The sequence below is a fragment of the Atractosteus spatula genome, chromosome 21, assembly GCF_055471065.1.
Source record: "Atractosteus spatula isolate fAtrSpa1 chromosome 21, fAtrSpa1.hap1, whole genome shotgun sequence".
In the NCBI taxonomy this organism is placed as follows: domain Eukaryota; kingdom Metazoa; phylum Chordata; class Actinopteri; order Semionotiformes; family Lepisosteidae; genus Atractosteus; species Atractosteus spatula.
The window spans coordinates 1,006,642-1,023,343 of record NC_142726.1 but is presented as its reverse complement, the minus strand read 5'-3'; the positions used below and the strand labels follow the sequence as shown (position 1 = coordinate 1,023,343).

At 40.0% G+C, this 16,702-nt stretch overlaps 1 protein-coding gene across 1 annotated transcript in view; it reads right to left on the bottom strand.

Moving 5' to 3' along the window:
• Positions 1 to 16,702, bottom strand: part of gse1b (Gse1 coiled-coil protein b) — a 266,120-nt gene that overhangs the window by 245,737 nt on the left and 3,681 nt on the right. The window lies entirely within an intron of this gene.

The window sequence follows — 16,702 nt, the reverse complement described above, 5'->3', positions numbered from 1 at the left end:
AAACCTCCTTTTCCCTGGTCAATCTTCCTAACTGGGCTTCCTCAAGATGAATTGCTTGGCAGACGCTCTGGGATGATACTAGAAAGAATGAAATCAGACAAGGCCTCCCACATGCCACCAGAGATTTTAAGCATTTTATTGTGGGTTCAGAGAAACAGAGGCTACAACCAGCAAATCTGCAGTACTGTTGGGACTGACGGCCACACTCCACTAAGACCTATACAGACAGCCTTAGTTACTGGAAATTCACCCTTCTTTTATGCTGAACTATAAATTAACTCTTTCTGTCATGTTGCATTTACAGCTATTTCCTTCTCCATCAAGGCCTTGCTTTAATACAGTATAATGCAACACAAAGGAAGGGTACATGAGATTACCTTAAACTCAAGACGAATGTCCTGAGGAACAGCTGTGGGCCGGGTGAATCATTATAGACCATTGTTGGCCTACTGAGAAAATGTAAGGCACATACTTAACTCAGCCTTCAATTTATTTCAGAAACCTTTTGTGTTACAGTAAGTAATTAACCATTGCATAAAAAGTGTAAGGCTGCATTTATTGGTTTTGATTCAGAAAAGTGCTTGGCACATTAACCAAAGCTTTCAGTTATGTCAAAACAAGTAATAAAAAGATAATGCATTAGTGCTTCTCCTTTGAGCAGATCTGCTTCTGATTATTCTGAACTTGGAACGCTTTTTTATGAATTAGAATCGCCAATTATTTTTGTTATATTCACCCAAATAGGAACGGCTAATTGTGCGTTTTTCACATCTCGGCTCATAGCTACAAACCCCACTGATGCACATGGGAATAAATGAGGATGTGTACGCAGTTTCCACCCACCCACCCCTTTTACACATCACAGGAGCCACAGGCCTGTACTACACCTAGGACACTCACATGAAGGGCTGGAGAGCCCTAATCCCACCCTACTGTCTGGGGATCACAGTCACAGTCAGCTAGTGACATAACCCAGGCTTCCACCCAGGATCACAGAGCTCCAGTTGTGTTTAGCCACTCTTACAGACTGAGCCACACAGGAGGCCCTTGGATGATTTTTTGTTGTCGTTTCCTTTTTCTGTTTTACTCCTCCAGCACAAAAGATGATTCAAGACCGTGCACGTAAGACTGAAACTAAAGAGTTTTGTTTAGAAACAAGTGAGTAGGTTTAAAATTCAATAAACAAGCTTAAAAAGCAGCTTTCTACAATTGTATTGGATTTATCATGGAATTGGATTAATGAACTGAGAATGTCAAACCTCAGCTGCTTCTAGTTTCCACAAACTCATTTAACTCAATGTTAAATGGTGGGAAATCAATGACGGAACAAAACACTTTCATTGATGCGGTTTGCTTAAGTGTCTTCATTCACCCGTCTGTGCAATAATAAATTCATCTTGTGTATCATATCAGAAGAGGTCCCATCCATCCATTTTCTAATCAGCCTTATCCAGTTCAGGGTCGCAAGGGAGCCAGAGTCCTTCCCAGCAAGCGATGGGCACAAGGCAGGATACACCCTGGATGGGACACCAGTCCATCTCAGATAGGGGTTCCATTATTTCTTACCACTTCCTTTTTAATTCAATAATCCTCGTTGTTCTCACTCTTTCATAAGACCATTGTGGTACATTAATTCTCAAAACACAATAATGGGGCAGGATGGAGGTGTGAACTTCCATCGCTACCCTTCGGTTTCCACTTTTACACACCTCTGCTGACTTAAAACCTCAAAAATATTTAGCCCTGCTGATTGCGAATTGGAGTAAGAACGTCTTGCTGACATACTTTTAACCTTAGCTTGGCCAAAAAAACAAACAAAAACTGCATGTGTGTATATTTGGCAGAGGAGAGGAAAAGACTGGAACTGAATAAATGAGGCAGGGGGAGAGAGAGGAGGAGGAGGCGTCCAGAGTCAGTGAGCAGTTTTTTGGCAGCCCCTCTCACAGATCCTGGCTGCTAGCCCGGCTCTGAACCGAACTTAAACAAACTCCTGTTGCAGCCATCTGCTCGGCTTTAAAATAAATCAAACAATCTGTTGAGCCGTGGGTGATCGAGTTTCCATCTGCGCGGCGCTCGCTCGCCTGCCTGGAGCCGGTACTGGCCTCCACCAGCCAAAAGGGGCCTGGCAACATGTGGCCTCACTAATTCCTAAAGGAAAGAAACAGGACCCCTGGCTCCTAACTCAAACCAAGTGCTATTTTTACAGCAACCCACAAAAAAACAGAAAAAAAGAGTTTATTCTTAGTGGTCCATATAACTGCATGGTTTCAGACGTCAGAAAAAAACATCTTAGTAAATAACACTCTCACTGGATAAAGAATTTTAATCTAACACACCAGCAAGCTACCCTGCTATTGCTATTCTTTCTTATTTGTTGCCTAAGCAGAAATGGTACCAATGTCAAGTTTTAACACACAGCCAGATAAGCTTTATTCTCTTTTCCCTCTTAACATCAATCACAAACTGTATGGTAGGCGTGTCTCACTTCTCGTAGGCCAGTTAAATGGATCTAGATGCTCTATTGGAAACCAGCGGAAAATGTTTGTGAATCTTTTAAAAAATTAAGCTCAGAGTTGTATTTCTCTATGAAGAACATTGACAGGGCAGTTTCACATCTCCTAGCAGAGGATGAATCTCGCTCACCACAGATGTTATCAGCTTACCGACAGACAACTTCAATCGTTGTTCCCAACCTCTAGTGCTCGTGAAATGTTACCATGCCTTTTGGTTTTCCTTACTGTTAAATTTCTACTGTTTGACCCAGATTAGGTGCTCTACCACCCACATTACGAACCGATCATCAAGAGTTCTCTTCAGTTTCCCTAAAAATAGAATCATGAAAGTAGCTCACAAATGTATCCTGTGAAAGGCCTGTCTTGGTGTCTGTCTGTCTGCCTCCCTTGCTTTGCTTTACCGTGGAAAACGTGACAAGTCTTTACGTTCTGTGTTATACGAGTTCTAATTTTAAACAATGCAGGATGTCACTGGGGCAGCCAGCTTCACAGGCTGAATGTCTGTGTGGAGAATGGGTGTCAAAGTGAGGTCTGTCAGCAGACACCACACGTTCCCGAGTTAAAAGACCTGACTTCCAGCAGGGAGCATTTTAGGGAGGGGATCGCTGTTTTTCTGGGGAATGGGTAAATCATTACAGCTCATAGTCACTGCAATTCTGGGAGACTTCAGGACAATCCTCAAGCGCTTGCAACCCTAGATATCAGGGTCCGATCTATTAGATCTATTAAATTTACAGTGTTACAGAAGGTCAAGAAAAAGTTCTGAAATTGAAAAATTATAAATTTCATGAGGTGTAAGATGGATATTACTTTTACAAACAGGCAATCAAACAAATAGATTTGTGGTTTAAAAAAAACAAGAGGATTATATGGGTCACATTCCTTGTTTTGGCAAAACCCAAACTGACACGTACAAACCAACCTGCCTTGCAAACAGTACAGGACGTGGACCCGATATACCTACATCGTTGCACTGAGTGAGATCTCAGTCCCAAGCCTGTGTGCATGTGTGGCGGTGTGTGCGTGCCATTAGCACTTGAGTGTGCTTATGTATGAGCATGTCACAGTGGAGTGTTTGTAATCACTCAGCCTGCAAGCTTTAAAAGGTATCCATGCCTCTGTGCAAGTGCAATGATGTCAACACCGTCCACCCATTCCCTTCGGAAACTATTCTCACTGTCCCAGTTCTCCAGTGGGTATGGATTAATAAGAGCCGATTTCAAGCAGTAGGCAAACTGCCACAGAGAAATACATAGGTTACACTATAAATGTTTTAAAAAAAAACCCATAACACTTGTGTTCTTGAATGGGAATTATGAATACTCGTTCCTTTATTTGTGATGCAATCTATTTATAGCATACAGTAGCACACTTTCATGGCTACCATTTATTTTTCTTTTGTTCAACAAAATACACGATTCCAAATTGCTGGGAGATTCCAAGGCTGAGAATATCCATCATGATGTCTCACTCCCAGAAATAAAACAAAACAGTGCCCACACACTTATTTAGTATACCCTGTGCACAAACTTTTTCTGTATGTTTTGCTGCAAAGCTTAACACTTCTGCAGATATTGGCTTCCAATGCAATTTATATATATAATAGAAAATAGAAGAGCTGAATATAAAGTGCTTAGGGCTTCCTTAGAGCTCCACTTTTCAACTTTAATGGAGGAAATGTGTTTAAAAGCCCCAAGTCTCAGCTCTCTGCTAAACTGAAATCCAAATTATTTTCTTTATATAGGCACTGCTCTACATCCAAGTTTGATATCAGGGATTTATTAACAGTGGCAGACTTGGTAAACTGGCCAATCAATTCAAGCTGTAAATATTTTAATCCCGATTCTGGCACATACAAAAAACTACAATTTGCATCAGATATATATACTGCTTCTGAACTAGACTCTGTATGAAAGGAACCTAAATACAGGCCTTATAATTTCACGTATGACAACATGTATTGTATTTTCTTTCTTTATATAAAAAAAAGAATGGCTTTGTGTAATTAAATAATATAATCCAGGGACTCTCCTGTCTGAGACTGTTCTTGACAGCCGTGGTTAAAGTAAAAGAAAGACGGATTCCTGTTATCATCGCCATGGCTGGCCTTCAGTCACAGGCATGCGGCTGGCTCATCTCTGCCTTTTTCAGGGAGTTGAATAAGAAATCCAATCCAAACGAATAGAAGAAAGACACGGTCAACGCATACATGCAGCCTGCTGGAGCCTCTGTATGCAAAGAGTTAACAAGCAGTTGGTTTCAGAGCCTTTTTGTGGGAATTTCACTCGTTTCCTCCAGTGAATTCCTGTTTCCTCCAGCACTTGTGTGTGGATATCACAAGGTAGCAGCTCCAATCCGAATGTGTGCTGTAAACAGATTATCACACTGCGACAGAAAGCACACACGTGGGGCTGCTCAGAACAGATTCGGATATGTCTGACAGCACAGGCATGAGGGATACAGATTCCTAACAGTCCCTCCTCTCATTCCCTTGTTGTCATTCAAAGAGCGCAGAGGCAGAAACCAGGGGCTGAAAAAGTCAGACAACAGTCATCACTGTTGCTCAGAACATGCTTTGTACACACAAGATTTCTTTTTTCAGCTGTTAAAGTTCAGCACATACAGTACATGGCAGCTGAAGCACAGGTCCAGCACAGTGAGTAACTGGATTAAGTTATGAGGATTAGAATTTAGCATTTGTGTGATGAAGACTTGTCCAAACCCCACTCTTTACTTGGGGCGAACACCGAGCTTAAGAACATTCCCCCCCCCCATCCACCCCCACACACATCAAATTGCATCATATCCCTCACTCTTCTCTGCTAATTCCTTATTCTAACCCCAGGGGATACATTTAAAATAACAGATTCATGAAGAGGTGTTAGGCCTGCATCACCCTGCTGCTAAACTCCAAGAACCCTACAGGGATACTGGAAAATGCAAGTGTGTTTACTACGGGACATATAAATTTAGCATATTCAGTTTATTGCTTATTTATTTCCACCAATTCAGAGAGTCTGGCCCATTCCACTGCCCTAGAAGCTGTGTCCAAGAGAGTCCATGATCGTCTCTGAATGTCATCATGTAGACACATGCACATACCTTTAACCTGATTATCATTATGGACAGTAATCAAGCTCAGATCCTATTATCTCCACTTCTCACATCCCAGGTCATAATTGGTCACAAAGTGCCACAAGAATGAAAGGAGTACATTTTCGATCATTTTCCGTTAAATGACCAAGATCTCGATAGGGAACATGCTGGGATTGCCTTGTTTTTAAATGAGAGATACTTGGGTCGGGAACTGGTGCATGAAAGCGTGCTCACAGCTTCCCCATCTCCCTTTATGTTTTGCACATTTACCACACACAGTCCTCTGGCTCCAGTATGGTTTCGCCGCATATGTTAATAGTCTAACTCACCTTCGGGACATCCTCTGCTTTAAACCACACAAATCGTCAGTTTCTCCCCAGTCCAGTACAGTTTCCACAACAACACTGGCGTGCAAATTGGGAGAGCTGGCCAAGTGTAAACAAGTCACTTTAAAGCTTCTTGTGAAGTTACAGTCACAGACTAATCCGCAACATAATAAATAATTAGAATGATCAACCTGACTTTGCGAAGTATTTGTCTATTGTTCAGTTTTAGACTCATACGCCTGGGTAAAAGATACACTGCACCGGCCTACATACTTCACAGACCTGTGCTTATCCTGGTTCCCATAGCAACACGCGGACAGAATACGAGACTGTCCCTGAATGGGACACTGTGACATTGCAGGTTAACCCCCAGCAAATACTGGTACCCATTAAGTGAGATGAATGGAAAAGAGGAAATAGAGGAAAGAGGAGACTTGCTGGAGGATACAGTGGCAGTTTCCACAATGAGACCTTCAACTTTCATCAGCTCTCGAGAAATTGTCAAGAGCCCAAAACACTACTCCAGGTTGCTGGCGATATACTGGACAGCACAGTTTTAAAAGGAAATGTTTTGAGCAAAATCTTCCCCACATTTGTATAGAATCAAATGTGACCAGATGATCTCACCACTGGCACTAGACATCTCCTAATGAAAACAAATCCCATCAGCTGCTAAAGACCTTTGCTACACAAGCATTCAGCAGAAACCAGAAACCTGTGATCAGGAGAGCTCTGCACCAGTTTACACACAAACACAACAACCACCAATATCGGAGTATTCTGCGCCCACACTTTAGAGCAAGGACAAGAGCCAAGCCTGACAAAAAATACAAAATCCAAATCAGTTGCTTTTTCTTCAAGAAGAAAGAGGTCAAAGAGGACAAGAGAACTAATGCTCCAGGGAGAGGTGTGCAGGTATGACAGGGGTCCAAGTTAACTGAGATGCCAGTGTGAAAGAAAACATTGAGTGTAAACTGAAATGAGACAAATGGAAGGTTTTGGTTAATTTTTTGGCATTTGAAAACAAAAACATTTGTAATAACGTTAGGTACTTCAAGTAAACCAAAAGCTTCAATAAACTCCACAAGAATGCACTGTGACACAGAGTGGGGGAAACACAGAGCTGCAGGGAAATTAACAAGATCTGATAATGGTTGATAGTAAATTCATTGCATCAGCACTAAAAAACAGTGCAGACACTCCCTCCATACAGCATCAAAATATAAACTTGAATTGTTTAAAATATTATTTAAAGAGATTATATTTTGCAATTGGTTTTGGGAAATAGAATTTCATTTTTTAAATGCAGTAATTCCCAAAGTTTTTAAATTATTTACCATGAGTCAGGGAGCCAGAGCAAATTAAGAGGGAAAAAGTCTTGCTTGTATACAGTATATATAAACTTGTACAACTGATACACATCAATGCTTCTTTTGTAAATGTTTTTTTTTTCTGGCAAATGATTCTGCACTAGACAAAACAATCCAACCAAATACAATCAAATTCATAAAAGCCCATTAACACGGATACAAAATTCAAACTTTTTTAATGTATTGGCTGATGATTTAGTAAATGTGATTTCATCAGCTGGCAGTCAAGTTCTTAAGTGATCAAGAGCTACTTATTAACTATCCCACACTGATTGTGTTTAATGACCACAATATTCATAGTCTTCACATATCACATATATCATAGTCTTCTTTCTCTGATGTTACCCCTGCTGATTAGAGTTTGAACTGGTGCAGGTGACGAGATGAGATGAGATGTGAGGCACCCTTGTTCTAATACACCTGTTCCCAGTGACGGAGGCCAACACCAACAGCCCATCAAGGTTTGATTTGCCAGAGCTCTTAGTACAAATTAAAACAGACCCTTTGCTCTAAACGGAAACCAGCTCTGTTTTCACATCCTCCCACAAAAACATACATAGTTATTCTTAGTGGTCTTCCAAATTGCAAGATTCTTTCATAGAATTTCTCACACTCAATTCCTTTCCAAGAATGGGGATAGCCCCAGAAGTCATTATTAACAGAATCTCAGAAGTCTGATAAAGTTAAAATACTTACTTAGATTAGTATCAAACTTTTATGTTACAAAAAGTAGGTTATTTTAGATAAAAGCATCAGCTCAATAAAAATAATAATAAAGGCCACCTGTTAAGCACCCAAGCAAAAGTGCTCTTACATAGCTTGGCCTCCATACGAATGGCTTGAATGCGCAGTTCTCTTGGGAAAGCAGGGCATATAGGTATCTCTCTGTATTTTTATTTCTTGATTTTCACCTGGCTTAACATTATACCAGATAAATAACCTCATCATCTGTTCCTAGTCACTTGAGTGTATCATTTAGTCATGCTGCCAAATGATGCCATAAAATATTATACTTATATTATATATATATAATATATCAATAACCAAAAAATTCTAAGACTGTGCATGCATAAATGAAGAAATGTTTATGTTGATGCTCAGTACATTAACAACACCTGGAATGCTTATAAATTAATCACAGATTCCACATGGACACTGAACTATTCTCTTCCCACTCAGATACGATAGTGATCTTGTTATCAACAGCTCCCAGTGGGCAAGCATGAAAATATTGGCTTTATTTTTTCTTATTCTGTTAAAAAGTGTGAGAGGGAAATTAAACAACGTTTATAGCTGCCACCCTGCCCAGTCATTAAAAAACTTTTTAGTCTTTGGTGCCAGACCTCTCACCAGCCCAAAACAGGAATAATCACCTCATGCTGTGAAGCTCCATTCTGGGCCTTCAGTCTGAGATGCGCCAGCCGTCTGTAAACAATATGCATTCCATTTGCACAGAGCACATTCATTCAGCTTTGCTCTGAATTAACAGTCCTCTATAATAGAGGCAGGGGCCTGGCGCTGTCCCAGATTAAGAGAGCAACACTGTGTCCTGAGAGAGAAACTTGAAGCATGAGGCTGCCAAGCCTTAGACTCTGCAGGACAGACTCCCACTCTGGACCCCCAGCATCTCCGTCCTGTCAGTCAGTCCCTCCGCTCAACTGATAATCACTGCATTCAGGGGAAGATCCACATATAATCACAAGCTCCCAAAAATATGAGATGCAGAGGCAGTGTGCGCCCTCAGCCCATATTACCACAGGCTGCAAAACGATGCCAAGTGGGTCTGCTGTAGAATCCCATAGCTTTGCATTCTTTGGCTGTTCACAAATAAACTTCATGGAGTATCAGCAGGGCACCCAGTTAAAAGAAACACAATACTGATTAGAAAGATGTGTGCAATACTGCACGACTACATTGCAAGAATGATGCTGTAATTGCCTGTATTTTATTTTTCCACTGGTACAGAAGATTGCCGTTATTCACATTTCACTACATTTACTGCAATGGTTACTGAACTACATGTGCTACTCTTTTAATAATTTATTAACCCATCCTGCATTTACCCTGAAAAACATTTCCCTTACATATTCTAACATAATATCACATTTTTCCTCCCCTGCAGAAGCTTTGCTCTAAAAAAGCCATGTATGGCTCTGATCCACACAAGGATATAAACCTACTGCCCGATTCCCATACAAAGACTACTCAACTTTTTAAGGACACAGGTTTTCCCAGCCTTCATGTAACATTGTAGGATTAGGACATTCCTCTCTAGACACACAAAACGAAGATTTTTACCTAAAACATTTATAAAATACATTAGAAAATGTAAATGAAAGCAGAGGAAAATGCAAGTATTACACCTGCCCACCCTGCACAGGAAAGAAAACCCACAGCTGACCACATTCAGATAAAACCTGTGCAGAAATGTGTGAACCAGATGGTTTGCAGGGTAATGATGTGCTAACCACTTGCACACTAAAGACCTTTCACTGCCTCTGGCATTCTGAAATATATCTGACTCAATCTGCAATGTCCCCGAGAAATCTCAATTTACCTGCAGCCATTCAACACTATTTAACACTAAGAATCACACTTGGACTATCTATTCATCCATCCATTTTCTAAAGCTCCCTCTAACGCTCACTTCATCCACACACGGGCACAAACGCTCACACCAGGAGCCAATGAACCTACCAGTATGTCTTTGAAGTGTGGGAGGAAACCAGAGGACCTGGAAGAAACCCACACTGACAGAGGGAGAGCATGCAAACTCCACACAGACAGCACTCCAGGTCCGGAACTGAACCCAGAACTAACCACTGCAGCACTGTGTCGCCCTAAACGTGAAGTATTTCAGCAAAATTCTAGAGTATAGAAATTGAGACCGAAGAGTGTAAATGTTCTTGCTAGAATGAGGTTAGAATGGAGAGCTGTATCAGTGAGCAAGCAACAAAGGAACAAGCAGAGGTACTGTAGATTACTTGCTAAAAATTAAAAGCAAGTACTGTAATTTTGCTTTTGATGCAAGGTCATAAGAAAGAAGATAATGGCTGTATAGCCTTCTTCAGATGTGTTCTCTTTGACTGACAGACAACTGAAAAAATCTTCACAGCCTAAACGTTTTGGTTTTTTTTACACTGCATTTAAGCATGGAAATAACCTTTACTTGCTCCTTTGATGGTCTTGTTATAACTTGTAGCCTAGAGTGCTGCTCTAAATAAGACACATGAGCCATTCACAATTTCTTTTCAAAAGCATTTTTCAGGCATAAAATACTTTGTTTTCTTGTGTATAGAATAATTTCTTAGATCACACCATCAGTTAAGATGAAACTTTTTAAAAAGTACGTGTCGGGGAAACAAATAAATTGACAGATTTCTTGTAGATCAGACCTTACCTCTTAGCTTCTATATTTCTTCTCCTTATAAAAATCAGTCCCAGAAAGATCAGTGACACAATGTGAAGTTGGGTATCATAGACATGTATCTCAAATGATACATTTTTCCTTGTTTTACGTTTGCTGCTTACCAACTATGTGCTTCTGTGTTGCAAAAGTTATTGTGGTTTTGAAGTAAAATACAAGTCTGGACTCCTCAGGAAACTAAAGGGAGTAACTTGAGTGCAAGCTGAGAAAAGCTAATGAATGGAAAGTACACCACTGATTCCAACCGCCTGAGAAGACAAACCAATAAGCACAAGGTGTCTGTCAGCCAAACAGTCTGGACATGTCCACCACTAAGCAATTATCACACAGCTGGCTTTGCGTTGAAACAAGACAAGAAAGCCTTTCAGGTGGTGTATATGTCCTTCTCCGAGTATATGCTGAATTTTCATTAGACAGGAAAAGCTCTCAGAAGCATTACAAACTAACGTTATCCATGAAGTAATTCATTCATATTAAAGAGCCCTGTAATGGGATGGTCAATTGCACATAATTGAATTTCATTAACTAAACAAGTTGCCTTTCGAGTTCCATTTCATCTTATAAATCTGCTCTATACCTTTGCTGGCTCAGGCAGTAACACTGCTGCAGGGCTGAAAATATTAATACATCATCATTAGCAGATTCTGACAGCTCTCTTTTTTTTTACATGGAAGGAGACAGCTCCTTCCACAAATTGCTCGACTCAACCCTGAGCTCTTACACTTACACCACTACACACAGACTAGGGGCAGACAGGTTTCTAGATATTCCTTCACAGCTCTGTTGCCATACTGTCATTAGATAAGCTCACGTTCTCTCCAAAAACTGATCAAAAACTTTGATGCTTTAATACCTTAAAGACATTATTTCCATAATGTGTTTGTAACTAGATTTCAAAAAAGCTCATTAATCATAGAAAGAATGTTACTAAATAAGTGTATCCTTACTTTATAAAAGTAATATACAATATTGACCAACGCAGCAGCAACAACAGTAAAAAATGCTGTCCAGGGCGCAGATGACCGGTAAATGACAGACTGATATCACCAACCCAGAGCTTGCCACAGCCATTAAGTGTTAAGGCAAAAGAACACAGAGCATTTCTTCTAACTTGCAACACCCATTTAAAAGGATCTTGGCATTGCTTGTGTATTAAAATTGGAGCATCTGTGTTAAATTTTCAATGTAGCTTACAGTAAACCACACACTGTAAAGTAGATAAGAAGCAGGCCACCCACAAAAGCAGACTCCACTTCAAATTTATCCAATAACTCTGGACAGACTTTTTGACCTCTGTTGCTGCACTTTCTCCAGGGTTTTATATAAGTCATTCAGTTGATTAAAACTATTTGTTCCAACTCTTCATCTCGGCATTAGCCTTGTTGTGTAGAGCAATGAAAGCGCACGTCTTATTTCTTGAGCACAACTGCTCACAGAGTGAAGCAATAATAAATTGAACGCACCGCTCAAAGTTGAAGAAATCTTGTTTTACAGAACGGGGCAGATGCAACGCCAAGTCACTGGGCCGTGAGCTGTCCTGATTAATAGCTGCACAGCTGGATTCCAGCCAAGCTCAATCCCAGAAGGAAGTGCAGTTCCTCCACCGAGGGCCGGCGGCGGGGCCTGGGACTGTCCCCTCTGGGGCCGGGTGGTACGGCGCACAGACAATGAGCGATGACCAGACGAGGAAGGGCTTCCGGTTTCCACGGCGACCCTCAGTCTTCTGCAAGGGTGTCTTCTCGTTAACCAGGTTTTGAGCACGGTCTTTGCAGACGGATCTCATTTTTCTTATTTTTAGCGTTATTATTTTCAGAAAGTCCTAAAAAAAAAAACCCTTCCTGCTCTGATTTTTCCCACATGATTAATTTGTCGTCAATCTTTCTGAAGCGACTTGTTTTCCCAACATGCCACATCCTGACGGACGGGTGTTTTTCTTTCTTTCTCAACAAGCACGACGCAAATAACCCGTATGGCACCAGCCACACACTCTATAAAAACGTAATCCCCTTCATTAAACTGCTTTAAAACAGTTTAAATGAAAAAAATCATCCCCAAATTCCAAAATTCAAACCAAAAACTTTCCACTACTGTTTAAAGAAACAGCTTGAGTGGCACTCAAGCATATTCTGTTCTTGAGAGTTTTCAAGTCAACAAGAGTTTGCTTACAAAATGTTGGCCAATCTGACTGAGCATAATTGCCTTACAATATCGGATTTTTACAAATCATAGCTTACAAAATCTAAACACTGTCACCTAATGTAATGACATTATAATGCAATTTAACTAACAGCAACAGCCACCAGTATTAAGACGACTGGCTACACACCCATACAACAAACATCTTCATTAAAAGAGAATTTTATTACACTGTGGCTTGAATTTAGCCAAAACGTTTAAACACCAGTAAGCTGAAAATGTGTGAAACAGCCCTGGGTTTCCTGTGAACTGCAAATTCTGCCATTTTTAAACCCATTCAAGGTGCAATAACCTTCATCTGGCTCAAGGACTTTTAAACAAAGCTGTGCCTTGCGACTTGCTGGATAAAACAAACTGCTGTCTCTTCACAGTAAATACAAGTCAGCTGAAATGGTATAGCAAAATGAAAACCTGTTGCAAGGTACAGTACTTCTCCTGGGGAATTCTGTTTCTTGTGCAAAAGAGAAGCCTATGAGGTATTTGTGGAATTCCGTGTCTTTTTGTTTGGATACATCAGATTTATGATGTTATAATCATAGATTTGACAAACTGTGTGTGTAAAGTTTTATGGGAACTTGCACAAGAAACTAGAGGATACAATGTTCAAACTAGTGTTACAAAAAGTATTTTCTGAAGAACAGCATTAGTCTTGTGAAATGAGGTTTGAAAATTGTCAGAACCAGTACTATGTCTTCCAATGAAACGATTTAGTTACTTCTTAAGAGTCTGTAAGTCATTAATATTGTATTAAAAGGGAACTCAAAATGTATTAACAAGTTTTTTATAAGAAAATAGCAGTTACATACTTGGAATGCCCTTGCATAAGAGCATCTTTTTTCAAGTGTGAACTCTCCCAACATGTAAAGGCACACCCAGGAGCAAGGACAACCTAAATTCAGGAAAGGGCTGAGGCTGACCTTTCTGGTGCGGTCAAGTGTTGGCATTTGTAGGACCAGGGCTGGTCCACACCCATGAACACACTGACGGCCCTAGGCCACCTCTTCATATCACATCAGCAGTAAGAAGAAAAGAGAGACTGCTAAGTAAACCAATTAACTTCAAGCCCTGTCAAAACACAGAAATGAGAGCCTTTGTTTGATTTTAAGTTGAAAAGAATTAAATCCATTGTTTCCAATTCTCTACAAACACAGATCTTGCAGTCATGTCACTTTGCAATTCAATATGTTAATGCTTATGTCTTTTTTAAACTCCTAATGAGGAGGTTGCCAAAATTTAGGCTGTTTTTTCAGTCACAGGAATGAATGTGCTAGGCTGCCTTAAAACTCAAGTGTGGGTGAAAAACTACTGGTGTTGATGTTAGGTGACCAACCAGGGCCTCAATTTCAAGGGAATTGATCATATACTGTAATATGAAACCCAAACACAAAAATTCCTACTGATTGTACTTTAACTTTGCAGCTTGAATTACAACCGGAACCATTAATTTACAAACTGATCTCATCAGATCACCATAGAGGTACAATTAGTCTCTGTTTCAGACATTCAAACCACTGATCCCAAATACCCAGGCTCTACAGTCTTGCCCTGACCACATGCTTGTTAAATATCAAGAGTCTCAGTACAGCAGGTTTTATCCTTAAATCACTGATCCACAAGTGTTTGGAACCATTATGTTTTGACCACTGAAGAAAAGTTTCTTTGTTCAATTAAGTAATGTAGAGATCATATGAAATAAGAATCCCAACACCCTGTTAATTTCAAAGCTTACAATGGGCTTTGAAGTGGACCAATTATCTTTAAAAAATGATCATACGATCTATAAACAGGGTTGGAAAAAGTTATTTATAAAAAGTAATGTGTTACAGTTCCAAGTAGGGGAGAATCTTTATAAAAAGTATTCAGTTATATTAGTCTGTATAGGAATTGCACAGTTAATACATAAAATCATACACTATATCTTAAAAGCAACTTCCTCAATCAAACTTCTTCAGGAGTGGAGAAGAATTCAGGAGATTGTACAATTACAGAATGATGGAACCCAGGTCTTTAAGGGCTTGGAAAGGTCAAGCAAAAAAGGCAGGATTAGAGAAATGAGTTGGATACAAGTCACAGTAACGCTACAGCAAATAAAACAGCTGAATATCTTCTCAAGCAGCTCTTCATTGAACTGCCTAATAGGGAACAAATTTGAATGCTCTGTCAAAAAGTTCATCACCATCAAAGCAGAGCGCAAAGTTTGGCTAAACTCCCTGACATGTAATTATGAATATGCCTTAGACGTGCCATGGACTATATATAAAGTGTGTTTGAGTGCTTTATATGGGTATGTCACATGGCTCTAAAGTGAACTTCCAGACCATCATGTGTCATATCTCATTTCATTCTGATGCACAAATCTCCTTGGGTGTTTTCAATTAAACAAGAGCCATTTTCTTGCCAAAGAAATGACAGCTTGGTTAAATTACCCAGTGTGGCAGGCCTGTGTCAAAGTACCACGGTTATACTGAACCTATTTATTTTTTAATGCCTCAACCCCCTAACAATCCTAATTACACCAGAGCAAACACAGTAAAGGAGAGGCAGATCATAAGAAGCTGATAAAGTGATTCTTAAAGAATGAAGCTCTACAACAAGAATAACTTGGAGGAAAAGGACAACCACAATGACTCGTCCACAGTTTCAAGTCTTCTGTAGGTCTCTGTGAAATGAGCTTCTCAGTCTCAGCTTCTCTCTTAGTGAACAAAAACAAATCCACAATATACTTGAGCACAATAGTAAATGTTACTTGATGTGAACACAAAAACTAAAACTACAAAAAAATCTAAATCACAGACAAACTCCAAAATTGCTGGGCCACACAACTGTTGCTTTATATGCGAGAAGACTCAAATGACCGTGCTGAGAAAGAGACTACAGTTTTCTTTATGTCAATGAACAAGACTGATGCATTATAAAAAAGTTTTTTTGTCTTAATTTTTATATTTGATAGCCATGTTCTTGCCTATTGGAAAGCACTGGTAAATAAGGCTAATCCATATTAAGGCAGTGAAGCTCAGATTGTGCACTGTAATGTGATCCTGGAAACCAGAAAGTGTGAAATGTATCTAAAAGGTCAGTCACTGCAGTATTGAACAGCGCCGTCTCTTTCTCACTCTCTCTTTTCTTTCCTCTCACCGATAACGGGCCAGGCAACGGAGGAAGCAGATGTGTGCCTTATACTGACACGACAGTGCTGACAGGCAAGCTCGCGAGCAGATCGCATGTCACTGGAAGAGGAACACCTGCTTCCCAGCCCTTCACATTTCCAAAGCCATGAAGTCATCCGTTTGCTAAGACCACAACAGCTTAATTGTCCGTGTGTCTTTGACCTAAAGCTTAACTACTTCTCTTTGGATCTTCACGTACTTTGTACAGTAATTTCACATGCTTTACCATGACCCATTGCTAAAAATTCCCCTATCCAACCAACAATTTGTTATTAGAAAAATTGCCATTCTTAACCATGTGCTTCCCATTATAGAAAGAGAAAAATAATGCAACAGGAAGAGAAACTGAGACATCTCACAGTTCATCAAACAATTTTGCAAGAGAACTCCACATTTAGGGCAGATGGAAAATTAAGTATTGTGCAGTATACCTTCTGTACACTGTGTTAGTATAAATACTTCTGTGAATCTAAGATTTAGGCTTTTTTCGTCATTTAAGGCACTTTTTAATCAGGCACAGACTGCAAATGCTGTCCCACACATGACCTTTCTGATGAGGGGCAGACTGGAATCTGGGTTCAATTGGCTAGCGTTTATGTTCTGCAAC